The sequence below is a fragment of the Pseudorca crassidens genome, chromosome 6 (assembly GCF_039906515.1).
Source record: "Pseudorca crassidens isolate mPseCra1 chromosome 6, mPseCra1.hap1, whole genome shotgun sequence".
Taxonomy (NCBI): Eukaryota; Metazoa; Chordata; class Mammalia; order Artiodactyla; family Delphinidae; genus Pseudorca; species Pseudorca crassidens.
Window position 1 is genome coordinate 103747439 of NC_090301.1, and position 19558 is coordinate 103766996.

The following is a 19558-nucleotide window of genomic DNA, read 5'->3' on the forward strand; positions in this document are numbered from 1 at the left end:
TAGCAATCCATAGGTTTTAAGATACTTACTAGTCAGGTACATTCTTAGGTGTTTAATATGCGGTGTTGAGTCCATTTCGTTGAGCAAGGAGTAGCTCTTGTCTATTCCATATTTGGCTTAAGGAACTTTATCTGTGCTCATTTCAATCTCTGGTTTTATGCAGCACCCCAACTCACCTTTCCCCTTAAGCAAGCATAAGTTGGTTTTCTAAATTTGAGACCCTGTTCTGTTCTGTAATTCAGTTCCTGTGTAGCCAAGTTTACATTCCGTGTATTACTGATATCTTATGATGTTTCTTTTTCTGTGTGACTTATTTCAGTTAGAATCATCATACCTGAATCCACTCATTGTGCTGCTAAGGGCCTGATGACATAGATTTCATTGCTGAGTGATATTGCTTTGTAAGTAAATACCACAACTTCTTTATCCATTTTTCACTTTCTGTGATGTTGAACTTGTACGGTAAAGGAGGTTCTTGTAAACAGAGCCATCCCAAACTTTGGGGTGGCTGTGTCTTTTTGATTTTAATTTCCCTAAGCTATAGGACCATAAGTGGAAGTGCCCTAGGCTTTGTTGCTTTGTTTTTTAGATGTTTCAGGAAACACCATACACTTCTCCCGAGTGACTGCTGGCAATTTACATCCCGCCCATCAGCATAACAAGGCTCCCAGTTCTCCATGGCCTGTCCTGCCTTTCTGCATTTTACACTTTTTTCAGATTGCCCTTTTGACCGGGGGGAAGTGAGACTTCATTGTAGTGCAGATTTCCTTTGCAAGCTTGCTTGGTTGGCCAAAAAGGGCGTATGCGTTTTTTCCTGAATATATTCAGGAAAAAACGCATACGCCCTTTTTGGCCAAGTGCATCATTGTGGACGTTCTGCCTCTTTTCCTATGCTTTCAATGCAATTCCAGTCTACCTCCTGAAATCGGTTTCCTGCAATTCTGCCCCGCTTTCAAGTCCTCTTGGCAGCCTTACTTCAGTATATTTTTGGACGATAGCTGTCATTTATAACTCTGCAGGTTTGTGAATTACAGTGCCCCTGAGCTCCTTTCTTCAACTCGCTTTCTTGTGAGCTGGCCGCAACACCGCAGGATGGCTTCAGGCCCTAATCTGGTTCCGGCACGGCACGCTGAGCCTTTGGTTATTTCCTCTTCCTGGTGGGAAATGAGAGTTAAATTTGCCCGTCCAGACACATCCAGCTAGTCTCTCATTGGTTCTCCCTATTCCTGTTCATCTTCCGCAGAAATTGCAAACTGGGCCAAACAGGAGGTTAAAGGCGCTGACTCTCCAAGTGGGGAGAGTGTTAGTAAAGCGTCTGGAATGTTGCACCCGAGTACCAGGGAAGGAAAACTGAGACATATTTGAACACGTCTCCCGTTCACACGGTTGATCATACTCTGGGTTCCACATGCATGTTTTTGCTGAAGGAAGAATACCTTAAACCTGGAGAGTTGAGACCCGTGGAATGGGTACCATGCAATATGACTTCAAACGGTCTTCATTTGCTCACCGAACCTCTCCAATCCTATCACTGCTGCGTTTATGCCCCTGTACACACGCTTGATTCTCTTTTGGAGACATAGCAATCCATAGGTTTTAAGATACTTACTAGTCAGGTACATTCTTAGGCGTTTAATATGGGGTGTTGAGTCCATTTCGTTGAGCAAGGAGTAGCTCTTGTCTATTCCATATTTGGCTTAAGGAACTTTATCTGTGCTCATTTCAATCTCTGGTTTTATGCAGCACCCCAACTCACCTTTCCCATTAAGCAAGCATAAGTTGGTTTTCTAAATTTGAGACCCTGTTCTGTTTTGGAATTCAGTTCCTGTGTAGCCAAGTTTACATTCCATGTATTAGTGATATCTTATGATGTTTCTTTTTCTGTGTGACTTATTTCAGTTAGAATCATCGTACCTGAATCCACTCATTATGCTGCTATGGGCCTGATGACATAGATTTCATTGCTGAGTGATACTGCATTGTACATAAGTACCACAAGTTCTTTATCCATTTTTCACTTTCTGTGATACTGAACTTGTACGGTAAATGAGGTTCTTGTAAACAGAGGCGTCCCAAACTTTGGGGTGGCTGTGTCTTTTTGATTTTAATTTCCCTAAGCTATAGGACCATAAGTGGAAGTGCCCTAGGCTCTGTTGCTTTGTTTTTTAGATGTTTCAGGAAACACCATACACTTCTCCCAAGTGTCTGTTGGCAATTTACATCCCGCCAATCAGCATAACAAGGCTCCCAGTTCTCCATGGCCTGTCCTGCCTTTCTGGATTTTACACTTTTTTCAGATGGCCCTTTTGACCGGGGGGAAGTGAGTCTTCATTGTAGTGCAGATTTCCTTTGCAAGCTTGCTTGGTTGGCCAAAAAGGGCGTATGCGTTTTTTCCTGAATATATTCAGGAAAAAACGCATACGCCCTTTTTGGCCAAGTGCATCATTGTGGACGTTCTGCCTCTTTTCCTATGCTTTCAATGCAATTCCAGTCTACCTCCTGAAATCGGTTTCCTGCAATTCTGCCCCGCTTTCAAGTCCTCTTGGCAGCCTTACTTCAGTATATTTTTGGACGATAGCTGTCATTTATATCTCTGCAGGTTTGTGAATTACAGTGCCCCTGAGCTCCTTTCTTCAACTCGCTTTCTTGTGACCTGGCCGTCACACCGCAGGATGGCTTCAGGCCCTAATCTGGTTCCGGCACGGCACGCTGAGCCTTTGGTTATTTCCTCTTCCTGGTGGGAAATGAGAGTTAAATTTGCCCGTCCAGACACCTCCAGCTAGTCTCTCATTGGTTCTCGCTATTCCTGTTCATCTTCCGCAGAAATTGCAAACTGGGACAAACAGGAGGTTAAAGGCGCTGACTCTCCAAGTGGGGAGAGTGTTAGTAAAGCGTCTGGAATGTTGCACCCGAGTACCAGGGAAGGAAAACTGAGACATATTTGAACACGTCTCCCGTTCACACGGTTGATCATACTCTGGGTTCCACATGCATGTTTTTGCTGAAGGAAGAATACCTTAAACCTGGAGAGTTGAGACCCGTGGAATGGGTACCATGCAATATGACTTCAAACGGTCTTCATTTGCTCACCGAACCTCTCCAATCCTATCACTGCTGCGTTTATGCCCCTGTACACACGCTTGATTCTCTTTTGGAGACATAGCAATCCATAGGTTTTAAGATACTTACTAGTCAGGTACATTCTTAGGCGTTTAATATGGGGTGTTGAGTCCATTTCGTTGAGCAAGGAGTAGCTCTTGTCTATTCCATATTTGGCTTAAGGAACTTTATCTGTGCTCATTTCAATCTCTGGTTTTATGCAGCACCCCAACTCACCTTTCCCATTAAGCAAGCATAAGTTGGTTTTCTAAATTTGAGACCCTGTTCTGTTTTGGAATTCAGTTCCTGTGTAGCCAAGTTTACATTCCATGTATTAGTGATATCTTATGATGTTTCTTTTTCTGTGTGACTTATTTCAGTTAGAACCATCGTACCTGAATCCACTCATTATGCTGCTATGGGCCTGATGACATAGATTTCATTGCTGAGTGATACTGCATTGTACATAAGTACCACAAGTTCTTTATCCATTTTTCACTTTCTGTGATACTGAACTTGTACGGTAAACGAGGTTCTTGTAAACAGAGGCGTCCCAAACTTTGGGGTGGCTGTGTCTTTTTGATTTTAATTTCCCTAAGCTATAGGACCATAAGTGGAAGTGCCCTAGGCTCTGTTGCTTTGTTTTTTAGATGTTTCAGGAAACACCATACACTTCTCCCAAGTGTCTGTTGGCAATTTACATCCCGCCAATCAGCATAACAAGGCTCCCAGTTCTCCATGGCCTGTCCTGCCTTTCTGGATTTTACACTTTTTTCAGATGGCCCTTTTGACCGGGGGGAAGTGAGTCTTCATTGTAGTGCAGATTTCCTTTGCAAGCTTGCTTGGTTGGCCAAAAAGGGCGTATGCGTTTTTTCCTGAATATATTCAGGAAAAAACGCATACGCCCTTTTTGGCCAAGTGCATCATTGTGGACGTTCTGCCTCTTTTCCTATGCTTTCAATGCAATTCCAGTCTACCTCCTGAAATCGGTTTCCTGCAATTCTGCCCCGCTTTCAAGTCCTCTTGGCAGCCTTAGTTCAGTATATTTTTGGACGATAGCTGTCATTTATATCTCTGCAGGTTTGTGAATTACAGTGCCCCTGAGCTCCTTTCTACAACTCGCTTTCTTGTGACCTGGCCGTAACACCGCAGGATGGCTTCAGGCCCTAATCTGGTTCCGGCACGGCACGCTGAGCCGTTGGTTATTTCCTCTTCCTGGTGGGAAATGAGAGTTAAATTTGCCCGTCCAGACACATCCAGCTAGTCTCTCATTGGTTCTCCCTATTCCTGTTCATCTTCCGCAGAAATTGCAAACTGGGCCAAACAGGAGGTTAAAGGCGCTGACTCTCCAAGTGGGGAGAGTGTTAGTAAAGCGTCTGGAATGTTGCACCCGAGTACCAGGGAAGGAAAACTGAGACATATTTGAACACGTCTCCCGTTCACACGGTTGATCATACTCTGGGTTCCACATGCATGTTTTTGCTGAAGGAAGAATACCTTAAACCTGGAGAGTTGAGACCCGTGGAATGGGTACCATGCAATATGACTTCAAAGGGTCTTCATTTGCTCACCGAACCGCTCCAATCCTATCACTGCTGCGTTTATGCCCCTGTACACACGCTTGATTCTCTTTCGGAGACATAGCAATCCATAGGTTTTAAGATACTTACTAGTCAGGTACATTCTTAGGCGTTTAATATGGGGAGTTGAGTCCATTTCGTTGAGCAAGGAGTAGCTCTTGTCTATTCCATATTTGGCTTAAGGAACTTTATCTGTGCTCATTTCAATCTCTGGTTTTATGCAGCACCCCAACTCACCTTTCCCCTTAAGCAAGCATAAGTTGGTTTTCTAAATTTGAGACCCTGTTCTGTTTTGGAATTCAGTTCCTCTGTAGCCAAGTTTACATTCCGTGTATTAGTGATACCTTATGATGTTTCTTTTTCTGTGTGACTTATTTCAGTTAGAATCATCGTACCTGAATCCACTCATTATGCTGCTACGGGCCTGATGACATAGATTTCATTGCTGAGTGATACTGCATTGTACGTAAGTACCACAAGTTCTTTATCCATTTTTCACTTTCTGTGATATTGAACTTGTACGGTAAACGAGGTTCTTGTAAACAGAGGCGTCCCAAACTTTGGGGTGGCTGTGTCTTTTTGATTTTAATTTCCCTAAGCTATAGGACCATAAGTGGAAGTGCCCTAGGCTCTGTTGCTTTGTTTTTTAGATGTTTCAGGAAACACCATACACTTCTCCCGAGTGTCTGTTGGCAATTTACATCCCGCCCATCAGCATAACAAGGCTCCCAGTTCTCCATGGCCTGTCCTGCCTTTCTGCATTTTACACTTTTTTCAGATGGCCCTTTTGACCGGGGGGAAGTGAGACTTCATTGTAGTGCAGATTTCCTTTGCAAGCTTGCTTGGTTGGCCAAAAAGGGCGTATGCGTTTTTTCCTGAATATATTCAGGAAAAAACGCATACGCCCTTTTTGGCCAAGTGCATCATTGTGGACGTTCTGCCTCTTTTCCTATGCTTTCAATGCAATTCCAGTCTACCTCCTGAAATCGGTTTCCTGCAATTCTGCCCCGCTTTCAAGTCCTCTTGGCAGCCTTACTTCAGTATATTTTTGGACGATAGCTGTCATTTATAACTCTGCAGGTTTGTGAATTACAGTGCCCCTGAGCTCCTTTCTTCAACTCGCTTTCTTGTGAGCTGGCCGCAACACCGCAGGATGGCTTCAGGCCCTAATCTGGTTCCGGCACGGCACGCTGAGCCTTTGGTTATTTCCTCTTCCTGGTGGGAAATGAGAGTTAAATTTGCCCGTCCAGACACATCCAGCTAGTCTCTCATTGGTTCTCCCTATTCCTGTTCATCTTCCGCAGAAATTGCAAACTGGGCCAAACAGGAGGTTAAAGGCGCTGACTCTCCAAGTGGGGAGAGTGTTAGTAAAGCGTCTGGAATGTTGCACCCGAGTACCAGGGAAGGAAAACTGAGACATATTTGAACACGTCTCCCGTTCACACGGTTGATCATACTCTGGGTTCCACATGCATGTTTTTGCTGAAGGAAGAATACCTTAAACCTGGAGAGTTGAGACCCGTGGAATGGGTACCATGCAATATGACTTCAAACGGTCTTCATTTGCTCACCGAACCTCTCCAATCCTATCACTGCTGCGTTTATGCCCCTGTACACATGCTTGATTCTCTTTTGGAGACATAGCAATCCATAGGTTTTAAGATACTTACTAGTCAGGTACATTCTTAGGCGTTTAATATGGGGTGTTGAGTCCATTTCGTTGAGCAAGGAGTAGCTCTTGTCTATTCCATATTTGGCTTAAGGAACTTTATCTGTGCTCATTTCAATCTCTGGTTTTATGCAGCACCCCAACTCACCTTTCCCATTAAGCAAGCATAAGTTGGTTTTCTAAATTTGAGACCCTGTTCTGTTTTGGAATTCAGTTCCTGTGTAGCCAAGTTTACATTCCATGTATTAGTGATATCTTATGATGTTTCTTTTTCTGTGTGACTTATTTCAGTTAGAATCATCGTACCTGAATCCACTCATTATGCTGCTATGGGCCTGATGACATAGATTTCATTGCTGAGTGATACTGCATTGTACATAAGTACCACAAGTTCTTTATCCATTTTTCACTTTCTGTGATACTGAACTTGTACGGTAAATGAGGTTCTTGTAAACAGAGGCGTCCCAAACTTTGGGGTGGCTGTGTCTTTTTGATTTTAATTTCCCTAAGCTATAGGACCATAAGTGGAAGTGCCCTAGGCTCTGTTGCTTTGTTTTTTAGATGTTTCAGGAAACACCATACACTTCTCCCAAGTGTCTGTTGGCAATTTACATCCCGCCAATCAGCATAACAAGGCTCCCAGTTCTCCATGGCCTGTCCTGCCTTTCTGGATTTTACACTTTTTTCAGATGGCCCTTTTGACCGGGGGGAAGTGAGTCTTCATTGTAGTGCAGATTTCCTTTGCAAGCTTGCTTGGTTGGCCAAAAAGGGCGTATGCGTTTTTTCCTGAATATATTCAGGAAAAAACGCATACGCCCTTTTTGGCCAAGTGCATCATTGTGGACGTTCTGCCTCTTTTCCTATGCTTTCAATGCAATTCCAGTCTACCTCCTGAAATCGGTTTCCTGCAATTCTGCCCCGCTTTCAAGTCCTCTTGGCAGCCTTACTTCAGTATATTTTTGGACGATAGCTGTCATTTATATCTCTGCAGGTTTGTGAATTACAGTGCCCCTGAGCTCCTTTCTTCAACTCGCTTTCTTGTGACCTGGCCGTCACACCGCAGGATGGCTTCAGGCCCTAATCTGGTTCCGGCACGGCACGCTGAGCCTTTGGTTATTTCCTCTTCCTGGTGGGAAATGAGAGTTAAATTTGCCCGTCCAGACACCTCCAGCTAGTCTCTCATTGGTTCTCGCTATTCCTGTTCATCTTCCGCAGAAATTGCAAACTGGGCCAAACAGGAGGTTAAAGGCGCTGACTCTCCAAGTGGGGAGAGTGTTAGTAAAGCGTCTGGAATGTTGCACCCGAGTACCAGGGAAGGAAAACTGAGACATATTTGAACACGTCTCCCGTTCACACGGTTGATCATACTCTGGGTTCCACATGCATGTTTTTGCTGAAGGAAGAATACCTTAAACCTGGAGAGTTGAGACCCGTGGAATGGGTACCATGCAATATGACTTCAAACGGTCTTCATTTGCTCACCGAACCTCTCCAATCCTATCACTGCTGCGTTTATGCCCCTGTACACACGCTTGATTCTCTTTTGGAGACATAGCAATCCATAGGTTTTAAGATACTTACTAGTCAGGTACATTCTTAGGCGTTTAATATGGGGTGTTGAGTCCATTTCGTTGAGCAAGGAGTAGCTCTTGTCTATTCCATATTTGGCTTAAGGAACTTTATCTGTGCTCATTTCAATCTCTGGTTTTATGCAGCACCCCAACTCACCTTTCCCATTAAGCAAGCATAAGTTGGTTTTCTAAATTTGAGACCCTGTTCTGTTTTGGAATTCAGTTCCTGTGTAGCCAAGTTTACATTCCATGTATTAGTGATATCTTATGATGTTTCTTTTTCTGTGTGACTTATTTCAGTTAGAACCATCGTACCTGAATCCACTCATTATGCTGCTATGGGCCTGATGACATAGATTTCATTGCTGAGTGATACTGCATTGTACATAAGTACCACAAGTTCTTTATCCATTTTTCACTTTCTGTGATACTGAACTTGTACGGTAAACGAGGTTCTTGTAAACAGAGGCGTCCCAAACTTTGGGGTGGCTGTGTCTTTTTGATTTTAATTTCCCTAAGCTATAGGACCATAAGTGGAAGTGCCCTAGGCTCTGTTGCTTTGTTTTTTAGATGTTTCAGGAAACACCATACACTTCTCCCAAGTGTCTGTTGGCAATTTACATCCCGCCCATCAGCATAACAAGGCTCCCAGTTCTCCATGGCCTGTCCTGCCTTTCTGGATTTTACACTTTTTTCAGATGGCCCTTTTTACCGGGGGGAAGTGAGTCTTCATTGTAGTGCAGATTTCCTTTGCAAGCTTGCTTGGTTGGCCAAAAAGGGCGTATGCGTTTTTTCCTGAATATATTCAGGAAAAAACGCATACGCCCTTTTTGGCCAAGTGCATCATTGTGGACGTTCTGCCTCTTTTCCTATGCTTTCAATGCAATTCCAGTCTACCTCCTGAAATCGGTTTCCTGCAATTCTGCCCCGCTTTCAAGTCCTCTTGGCAGCCTTACTTCAGTATATTTTTGGACGATAGCTGTCATTTATATCTCTGCAGGTTTGTGAATTACAGTGCCCCTGAGCTCCTTTCTACAACTCGCTTTCTTGTGACCTGGCCGTAACACTGCAGGATGGCTTCAGGCCCTAATCTGGTTCCGGCACGGCACGCTGAGCCGTTGGTTATTTCCTCTTCCTGGTGGGAAATGAGAGTTAAATTTGCCCGTCCAGACACATCCAGCTAGTCTCTCATTGGTTCTCCCTATTCCTGTTCATCTTCCGCAGAAATTGCAAACTGGGCCAAACAGGAGGTTAAAGGCGCTGACTCTCCAAGTGGGGAGAGTGTTAGTAAAGCGTCTGGAATGTTGCACCCGAGTACCAGGGAAGGAAAACTGAGACATATTTGAACACGTCTCCCGTTCACACGGTTGATCATACTCTGGGTTCCACATGCATGTTTTTGCTGAAGGAAGAATACCTTAAACCTGGAGAGTTGAGACCCGTGGAATGGGTACCATGCAATATGACTTCAAAGGGTCTTCATTTGCTCACCGAACCGCTCCAATCCTATCACTGCTGCGTTTATGCCCCTGTACACACGCTTGATTCTCTTTCGGAGACATAGCAATCCATAGGTTTTAAGATACTTACTAGTCAGGTACATTCTTAGGCGTTTAATATGGGGAGTTGAGTCCATTTCGTTGAGCAAGGAGTAGCTCTTGTCTATTCCATATTTGGCTTAAGGAACTTTATCTGTGCTCATTTCAATCTCTGGTTTTATGCAGCACCCCAACTCACCTTTCCCCTTAAGCAAGCATAAGTTGGTTTTCTAAATTTGAGACCCTGTTCTGTTTTGGAATTCAGTTCCTCTGTAGCCAAGTTTACATTCCGTGTATTAGTGATACCTTATGATGTTTCTTTTTCTGTGTGACTTATTTCAGTTAGAATCATCGTACCTGAATCCACTCATTATGCTGCTACGGGCCTGATGACATAGATTTCATTGCTGAGTGATACTGCATTGTACGTAAGTACCACAAGTTCTTTATCCATTTTTCACTTTCTGTGATATTGAACTTGTACGGTAAACGAGGTTCTTGTAAACAGAGGCGTCCCAAACTTTGGGGTGGCTGTGTCTTTTTGATTTTAATTTCCCTAAGCTATAGGACCATAAGTGGAAGTGCCCTAGGCTCTGTTGCTTTGTTTTTTAGATGTTTCAGGAAACACCATACACTTCTCCCGAGTGTCTGTTGGCAATTTACATCCCGCCCATCAGCATAACAAGGCTCCCAGTTCTCCATGGCCTGTCCTGCCTTTCTGCATTTTACACTTTTTTCAGATGGCCCTTTTGACCGGGGGGAAGTGAGACTTCATTGTAGTGCAGATTTCCTTTGCAAGCTTGCTTGGTTGGCCAAAAAGGGCGTATGCGTTTTTTCCTGAATATATTCAGGAAAAAACGCATACGCCCTTTTTGGCCAAGTCCATCATTGTGGACGTTCTGCCTCTTTTCCTATGCTTTCAATGCAATTCCAGTCTACCTCCTGAAATCGGTTTCCTGCAATTCTGCGCCGCTTTCAAGTCCTCTTGGCAGCCTTACTTCAGTATATTTTTGGACGATAGCTGTCATTTATAACTCTGCAGGTTTATGCATTACAGTGCCCCTGAGCTCCTTTCTTCAACTCGCTTTCTTGTGAGCTGGCCGCAACACCGCAGGATGGCTTCAGGCCCTAATCTGGTTCCGGCACGGCACGCTGAGCCTTTGGTTATTTCCTCTTCCTGGTGGGAAATGACAGTTAAATTTGCCCGTCCAGACACCTCCAGCTAGTCTCTCATTGGTTCTCCCTATTCCTGTTCATCTTCCGCAGAAATTGCAAACTGGGCCAAACAGGAGGTTAAAGGCACTGACTCTCCAAGTGGGGAGAGAGTTAGTAAAGCGTCTGGAATATTGCACCCGAGTACCAGGGGAAGAAAACTGAGACATAGTTGAACACGTCTCCCGTTCACACGGTTGATCATACTCTGGGTTCCACATGCATGTTTTAGCTGAAGGAAGAATACCTTAAACCTGGAGAGTTGAGACCCGTGGAATGGGTACCATGCAATATGACTTCAAAGGGTCTTCATTTGCTCACCGAACCTCTCCAATCCTATCACTGCTGCGTTTATGCCCCTGTACACATGCTTGATTCTCTTTTGGAGACATAGCAATCCATAGGTTTTAAGATACTTACTAGTCAGGTACATTCTTAGGCGTTTAATATGCGGTGTTGAGTCCATTTCGTTGAGCAAGGAGTAGCTCTTGTCTATTCCATATTTGGCTTAAGGAACTTTATCTGTGCTCATTTCAATCTCTGGTTTTATGCAGCACCCCAACTCACCTTTACCCTTAAGCAAGCATAAGTTGGTTTTCTAAATTTGAGACCCTGTTCTGTTCTGTAATTCAGTTCCTGTGTAGCCAAGTTTACATTCCGTGTATTACTGATATCTTATGATGTTTCTTTTTCTGTGTGACTTATTTCAGTTAGAATCATCATACCTGAATCCACTCATTGTGCTGCTAAGGGCCTGATGACATAGATTTCATTGCTGAGTGATATTGCTTTGTAAGTAAATACCACAACTTCTTTATCCATTTTTCACTTTCTGCGATGTTGAACTTGTACAGTAAACGAGGTTCTTGTAAACAGAGCCGTACCATACTTTGGGGTGGCTGTGTCTTTTTGATTTTAATTTCCCTAAGCTATAGGACCATATGTGGAAGTGCCCTAGGCTCTGTTGCTTTGTTTTTTAGATGTTTCAGGAAACACCATACACTTCTCCCGAGTGTCTGTTGGCAATTTACATCCCTCCCATCAGCATAACAAGGCTCCCAGTTCTCCATGGCCTGTCCTGCCTTTCTGGATTTTACACTTTTTTCAGATGGCCCTTTTGATCGGGGGGAAGTGAGACTTCATTGTAGTGCAGATTTCCTTTACAAGCTTGCTTGGTTGGCCAAAAAGTGCGTATGCGTTTTTTCCTGAATATATTCAGGGAAAAACGCATACGCACTTTTTGGCCAGGTGCATCATTGTGGACGCTCTGCCTCTTTTCCTATGCTTTCAATGCAATTCCAGTCTACCTCCTGAAATCGGTTTCCTGCAATTCTGCCCCGTTTTCAAGTCCTCTTGGCAGCCATACTTCAGTATATTTTTGGACGATAGCTGTCATTTATAACTCTGCAGGTTTGTGAATTACAGTGCCCCTGAGCTCCTTTCTTCAACTCGCTTTCTTGTGAGCTGGCCGCAACACCACAGGATGGCTTCAGGCCCTAATCTGGTTCCGGCACGGCACGCTGAGCCTTTGGTTAATTCCTCTTCCTGGTGGGAAATGAGAGTTAAATTTGCCCGTCCAGACACCTCCAGCTAGTGTCTCATTGGTTCTCCCTATTCCTGTTCGTCTTCCGCAGAAATGGCAAACTGGGCCAAACAGGAGGTTAAAGGCGCTGACTCTCCAAGTGGGGAGAGTGTTAGTAAAGCGTCTGGAATGTTGCACCCGAGTACCAGGGGAGGAAAACTGAGACATATTTGAACACGTCTCCCGTTCACACGGTTGATCCTACTCTGGGTTCCACATGCATGTTTTAGCTGAAGGAAGAATACCTTAAACCTGGAGAGTTGAGACCCGTGGAATGGGTACCATGCAATATGACTTCAAAGGGTCTTCATTTGCTCACCGAACCTCTCCAATCCTATCACTGCTGCGTTTATGCCCCTGTACACACGCTTGATTCTCTTTTGGAGACATAGCAATCCATAGGTTTTAAGATACTTACTAGTCAGGTACATTCTTAGGCGTTTAATATGGGGTGTTGAGTCCATTTCGTTGAGCAAGGAGTAGCTCTTGTCTATTCCATATTTGGCTTAAGGAACTTTATCTGTGCTCATTTCAATCTCTGGTTTTATGCAGCACCCCAACTCACCTTTACCCTTAAGCAAGCATAAGTTGGTTTTCTAAATTTGAGACCCTGTTCTGTTCTGTAATTCAGTTCTTGTGTAGCCAAGTTTACATTCTGTGTATTACTGATATCTTATGATGTTTCTTTTTCTGTGTGACTTATTTCAGTTAGAATCATCGTACCTGAATCCACTCATTGTGCTGCTAAGGGCCTGATGACATAGAGTTCATTGCTGAGTGATATTGCTTTGTAAGTAAATACCACAACTTCTTTATCCATTTTTCACTTTCTGTGATGTTGAACTTGTACTGTAAACGAGGTTCTTGTAAACAGAGCAGTCCCAAACTTTGGGGTGGCTGTGTCTTTTTGATTTTAATTTCCCTAAGCTATAGGACCATAAGTGGAAGTGCCCTAGGCTCTGTTGCTTTGTTTTTTAGATGTTTCAGGAAGCACCATACACTTCTCCCGAGTGTCTGTTGGCAATTTACATCCCTCCCATTAGCATAACAAGGCTCCCAGTTCTCCATGGCCTGTCCTGCCTTTCTGGATTTTACACTTTTTTCAGATGGCCCTTTGGACCGGGGGGAAGTGAGACTTCATTGTAGTGCAGATTTCCTTTGCAAGCTTGCTTGGTTGGCCAAAAAGGGCGTATGCGTTTTTTCCTGAATATATTCAGGAAAAAACGCATACGCCCTTTTTGGCCAAGTGCATCATTGTGGACGTTCTGCCTCTTTTCCTATGCTTTCAATGCAATTCCAGTCTACCTCCTGAAATCGGTTTCTTGCAATTCTGCCCTGCTTTCAAGTCCTCTTGGCAGCCTTACTTCAGTATATTTTTGGACGATAGCTGTCATTTATAACTCTGCAGGTTTGTGAATTACAGTGCTCCTGAGCTCCTTTCTTCAACTCGCTTTCTTGTGACCAGGCCGCAACACCACAGGATGGCTTCAGGCCCTAATCTGGTTCCGGCACGGCACGCTGAGCCTTTGGTTAATTCCTCTTCCTGGTGGGAAATGAGAGTTAAATTTGCCTGTCCAGACACCTCCAGCTAGTCTCTCATTGGTTCTCGCTATTCCTGTTCATCTTCCGCAGAAATTGCAAACTGGGCCAAACAGGAGGTTAAAGGGACTGACTCTCCAAGTGGGGAGAGTGTTAGTAAACCGTCTGGAATGTTGCACCCGAGTACCAGGGTACGAAAACTGAGACATATTTGAACACGTCTCCCGATCACATGGTTGATCATACTCTAGGTTCCACATGCATGTTTTAGCTGAAGGAAGAATACCTTAAACCTGGGTAGTTGAAACCCGTGGAATGGGTACCATGCAATATGACTTCAAAGGGTCTTCATTTGCTCACCGAACCTCTCCAATCCTATCACTGCTGCGTTTATGCCCCTGTACACATGCTTGATTCGCTTTCGGAGACATAGCAATCCATAGGTTTTAAGATACTTACTAGTCAGCTACATTCTTAGGCGTTTAATATGGGGTGTTGAGTCCATTTCGTTGAGCAAGGAGTAGCTCTTGTCTATTCCATATTTGGCTTAAGGAACTTTATCTGTGCTCATTTCAATCTCTGGTTTTATGCAGCACCCCAACTCACCTTTCCCCTTAAGCAAGCATAAGTTGGTTTTCTAAATTTGAGACCCTGTTCTGTTTTGGAATTCAGTTCCTGTGTAGCCAAGTTTACATTCCATGCATTAGTGATATCTTATGATGTTTCTTCTTCTGTGTGACTTATTTCAGTTAGAATCATCATACCTGAATCCACTCATTGTGCTGCTACGGGCCTGATGACATAGATTTCATTGCTGAGTGATACTGCATTGTACGTAAGTACCACAAGTTCTTTATCCATTTTTCACTTTTTGTGATATTGAACTTGTACGGTTAACGAAGTTCTTGTAAACAGAGGCGTCCCAAACTTTGGGGTGGCTGTGTCTTTTTGATTTTAATTTCCCTAAGCTATAGGACCATAAGTGGAAGTGCCCTAGGCTCTGTTGCTTTGTTTCTTAGATGATTGAGGAAACACCATACACTTCTCCCGAGTGTCTGTTGGCAATTTACATCCCGCCCATCAGCATAACAAGGCTCCCAGTTCTCCATGGCCTGTCCTGCCTTTCTGGATTTTACACTTTTTTCAGATGGCCCTTTTGACCGGGGGGAAGTGAGACTTCATTGTAGTGCAGATTTCCTTTGCAAGCTTGCTTGGTTGGCCAAAAAGGGCGTATGCGTTTTTTCCTGAATATATTCAGGAAAAAACGCATACGCCCTTTTTGGCCAAGTGCATCATTGTGGACGCTCTGCCTCTTTTCCTATGCTTTCAATGCAATTCCAGTCTACCTCCTGAAATCAGTTTCCTGCAATTCTGCCCCGCATTCAAGTCCTCTTGGCAGCCTTACTTCAGTATATTTTTGGACGATAGCTGTCATTTATAACTCTGCAGGTTTGTGAATTACAGTGCCCCTGAGCTCCTTTCTTCAACTCGCTTTCTTGTGAGCTGGCCGCAACACCGCAGGATGGCTTCAGGCCCTCATCTGGTTCCGGCACGGCACGCTGAGCCTTTGGTTAATTCCTCTCTATGGTGGGAAATGAGAGTTAAATTTGCCCGTCCAGACACCTCCAGCTAGTCTCTCATTGGTTCTCCCTATTCCTGTTCATCTTCCGCAGAAATTGCAAACTGGGCCAAACAGGAGGTTAAAGGGACTGACTCTCCAAGTGGGGAGAGTGTTAGTAAAGCATCTGGAATGTTGCACCCGAGTACCAGGGTACGAAAACTGAGACATATTTGAACACGTCTCCCGTTCTCATGGTTGATCATACTCTAGGATCCACATGCATGTTTTAGCTGAAAGAAGAATACCTTAAACCTGGAGAGTTGAGACCCGTGTAATGGGTACCATGCAATATGACTTCAAAGGGTCTTCATTTGCTCACTGAACCTCTCCAATCCTATCACTGCTACGTTTATGCCCGTGTACACACGCTTGATTCTCTTTTGGAGACATAGCAATCCATAGGCTTTAAGATACTTACTAGTCAGGTACATTCTTAGACGTTTAATATGGGGTGTTGAGTCCAATTCGTTGAGCAAGGAGTAGCTCTTGTCTATTCCATATTTGGCTTAAGGAACTTTATCTGTGCTCATTTCAATCTCTGGTTTTATGCAGCACCCCAACTCACTTTTCCCTTTAAGCAAGCATAAGTTGGTTTTCTAAATTTGAGACCCTGTTCTGTTCTGTAATTCAGTTCCTGTGTAGCCAAGTTTACATTCCGTGTATTAGTGATATCTTATGATGTTTCTTTTTCTGTGTGACTTATTTCAGTTAGAATCATCGTACCTGAATCCACTCATTATGCTGCTACGGGCCTGATGACATAGATTTCATTGCTGAGTGATACTGCATTGTACGTAAGTACCACAAGTTCTTTATCCATTTTTCACTTTCTGTGATATTGAACTTGTACGGTAAACGAGGTTCTTGTAAACAGAGGCGTCCCAAACTTTGGGGTGGCTGTGTCTTTTTGATTTTAATTTCCCTAAGCTATAGGACCATAAGTGGAAGTGCCCTAGGCTCTGTTGCTTTGTTTTTTAGATGTTTCAGGAAACACCATACACTTCTCCCGAGTGTCTGTTGGCAATTTACATCCCGCCCATCAGCATAACAAGGCTCCCAGTTCTCCATGGCCTGTCCTGCCTTTCTGGATTTTACACTTTTATCAGATGGCCCTTTTGACCGGGGGGAAGTGAGACTTCATTGTAGTGCAGATTTCCTTTGCAAGTTTGCTTGGTTGGCCAAAAAGGGCGTATGCGTTTTTTCCTGAATATATTCAGGAAACAACGCATACGCCCGTTTTGGCCAAGTGCATCATTGTGGACGTTCTGCCTCTTTTCCTATGCTTTCAATGCAATTCCAGTCTACCTCCTGAAATCGGTTTCCTGCAATTCTGCCCCGCTTTCAAGTCCTCTTGGCAGCCTTACTTCAGTATATTTTTGGACGATAGCTGTCATTTATAACTCTGCAGGTTTGTGAATTACAGTGCCCCTGAACTCCTTTCTTCAACTCGCTTTCTTGTGACCTGGCCGCAACACCGCAGGATGGCTTCAGGCCCTAATCTGGTTCCGGCACAGCACGCTGAGCCTTTGGTTAATTCCTCTTCCTGGTGGGAAATGAGAGTTAAATTTGCCCGTCCAGACACCTCCAGCTAGTCTCTCATTGGTTCTCGCTATTCCTGTTCATCTTCCGCAGAATTTGCAAACTGGGCCCAACAGGAGGTTAAAGGGACTGACTCTCCAAGTGGGGAGAGTGTTAGTAAAGCATCTGGAATCTTGCACCCGAGTACCAGGGTACGAAAACTGAGACATATTTGAACACGTCTCCCGATCACATGGTTGATCATACTCTAGGTTCCACATGCATGTTTTAGCTGAAGGAAGAATACCTTAAACCTGGGTAGTTGAAACCTGTGGAATGGGTACCATGCAATATGACTTCAAAGGGTCTTCATTTGCTCACTGAACCTCTCCAATCCTATCACTGCTGCGTTTATGCCCCTGTACACATGCTTGATTCTCTTTCGGAGACATAGCAATCCATAGGTTTTAAGATACTTACTAGTCAGGTACATTCTTAGGCGTTTAATATGCGGTGTTGAGTCCATTTCGTTGAGCAAGGAGTAGCTCTTGTCTATTCCATATTTGGCTTAAGGAACTTTATCTGTGCTCATTTCAATCTCTGGTTTTATGCAGCACCCCAACTCACCTTTCCCCTTAAGCAAGCATAAGTAGGTTTTCTAAATTTGAGACCCTGTTCTGTTTTGGAATTCAGTTCCTGTGTAGCCAAGTTTACATTCCGTGTATTACTGATATCTTATGATGTTTCTTTTTCTGTGTGACTTATTTCAGTTAGAATCATCATACCTGAATCCACTCATTGTGCTGCTAAGGGCCTGATGACATAGATTTCATTGCTGAGTGATATTGCTTTGTAAGTAAATACCACAACTTCTTTATCCATTTTTCACTTTCTGCGATGTTGAACTTGTACTGTAAACGAGGTTCTTGTAAACAGAGCCGTTCCAACCTTAGGGGTGGCTGTGTCTTTTTGATTTTAATTTCCCTAAGCTATAGGACCATAAGTGGAAGTGCCCTAGGCTCTGTTGCTTTGTTTTATAGATGTTTCAGGAAACACCATACACTTCTCCCGAGTGTCTGTTGGCAATTTACATCCCGCCCATCAGCATAACAAGGCTCCCAGTTCTCCATGGCCTGTCCTGCCTTTCTGGATTTTACACATTTTTCAGATGGCCCTTTTGACCGGGGGGAAGTGAGACTTCATTGTAGTGCAGATTTCCTTTGCAAGCTTGCTTGGTTGGCCAAAAAGGGCGTATGCGTTTTTTCCTGAATATATTTAAGAAAAAATTCATACGCCCTTTTTGGCCAAGTGCATCATTGTGGACGTTCTGCCTCTTTTCCTATGCTTTCAATGCAATTCCAGTCTACCTCCTGAAATCGGTTTCCTGCAATTCTGCCCCGCTTTCAAGTCCTCTTGGCAGCCATACTTCAGTATATTTTTGGACGATCGCTGTCATTTATAACTCTGCAGGTTTGTGAATTACAGTGCCCCTTAGCTACTTTCTTCAACTCGCTTTCTTGTGACCTGTACGCAACAGCGCAGGATGGCTTCAGGCCCTAATCTGGTTCCGGCACGGCACGCTGAGCATTTGTTTATTTCCTCTTCCTGGTGGGAAATGAGAGTTAAATTTGCCCGTCCAGACACCTCCAGCTAGTCTCTCATTGGTTCTCCCTATTCCTGTTCATCTTCCACAGAAATTGCAAACTGGGCCAAACAGGAGGTTAAAGGCGCTGACTCTCCAAGTGGGGAGAGTGTTAGTAAAGCGTCTGGAATGTTGCACCCAAGTATCAGGGGAGGAAAACTGAGACATATTTGAACACGTCTCCCGTTCACACAGTTGATCATACTCTGGGTTCTACATGCATGATTTAGCTCAAGGAAGAATACCTTAAATCTGGAGAGTTGAGACCCGTGGAATGGGTACCATGCAATATGACTTCAAAGGGTCTTCATTTGCTCACCGAACCTCTCCAATCCTATCACTGCTGCGTTTATGCCCCTGTACATACGATTGATTCTCTTTTGGAGACATAGCAATCCATAGGTTTTAAGATACTTACTAGTCAGGTACATTCTTAGGCGTTTAATATGGGGTGTTGAGTCCATTTCGTTGAGCAAGGAGTAGCTCTTGTCTATTCCATATTTGGCTTAAGGAACTTTATCTGTGCTCATTTCAATCTCTGGTTTTATGCAGCACCCCAACTCACCTTTCCTCTTAAGCAAGCATAAGTTGGTTTTCTAAATTTGAGACCCTGTTCTGTTTTGGAATTCAGTTCCTGTGTAACCAAATTTACATTCCGTGTATTAGTGATATCTTATGATGTTTCTTTTTCTGTGTGACTTATTTCAGTTAGAATCATCGTACCTGAATCCACTCATTATGCTGCTACGGGCCTGATGACATAGATTTCATTGCTGAGTGATACTGCATTGTACGTAAGTACCACAAGTTCTTTATCCATTTTTCACTTTCTGTGATACTGAACTTGTACGGTAAATGAGGTTCTTGTAAACAGAGGCGTCCCAAACTTTGGGGTGGCTGTGTCTTTTTGATTTTAATTTCCCTAAGCTATAGGACCATAAGTGGAAGTGCCCTAGGCTCTGTTGCTTTGTGTTTTAGATGTTTCAG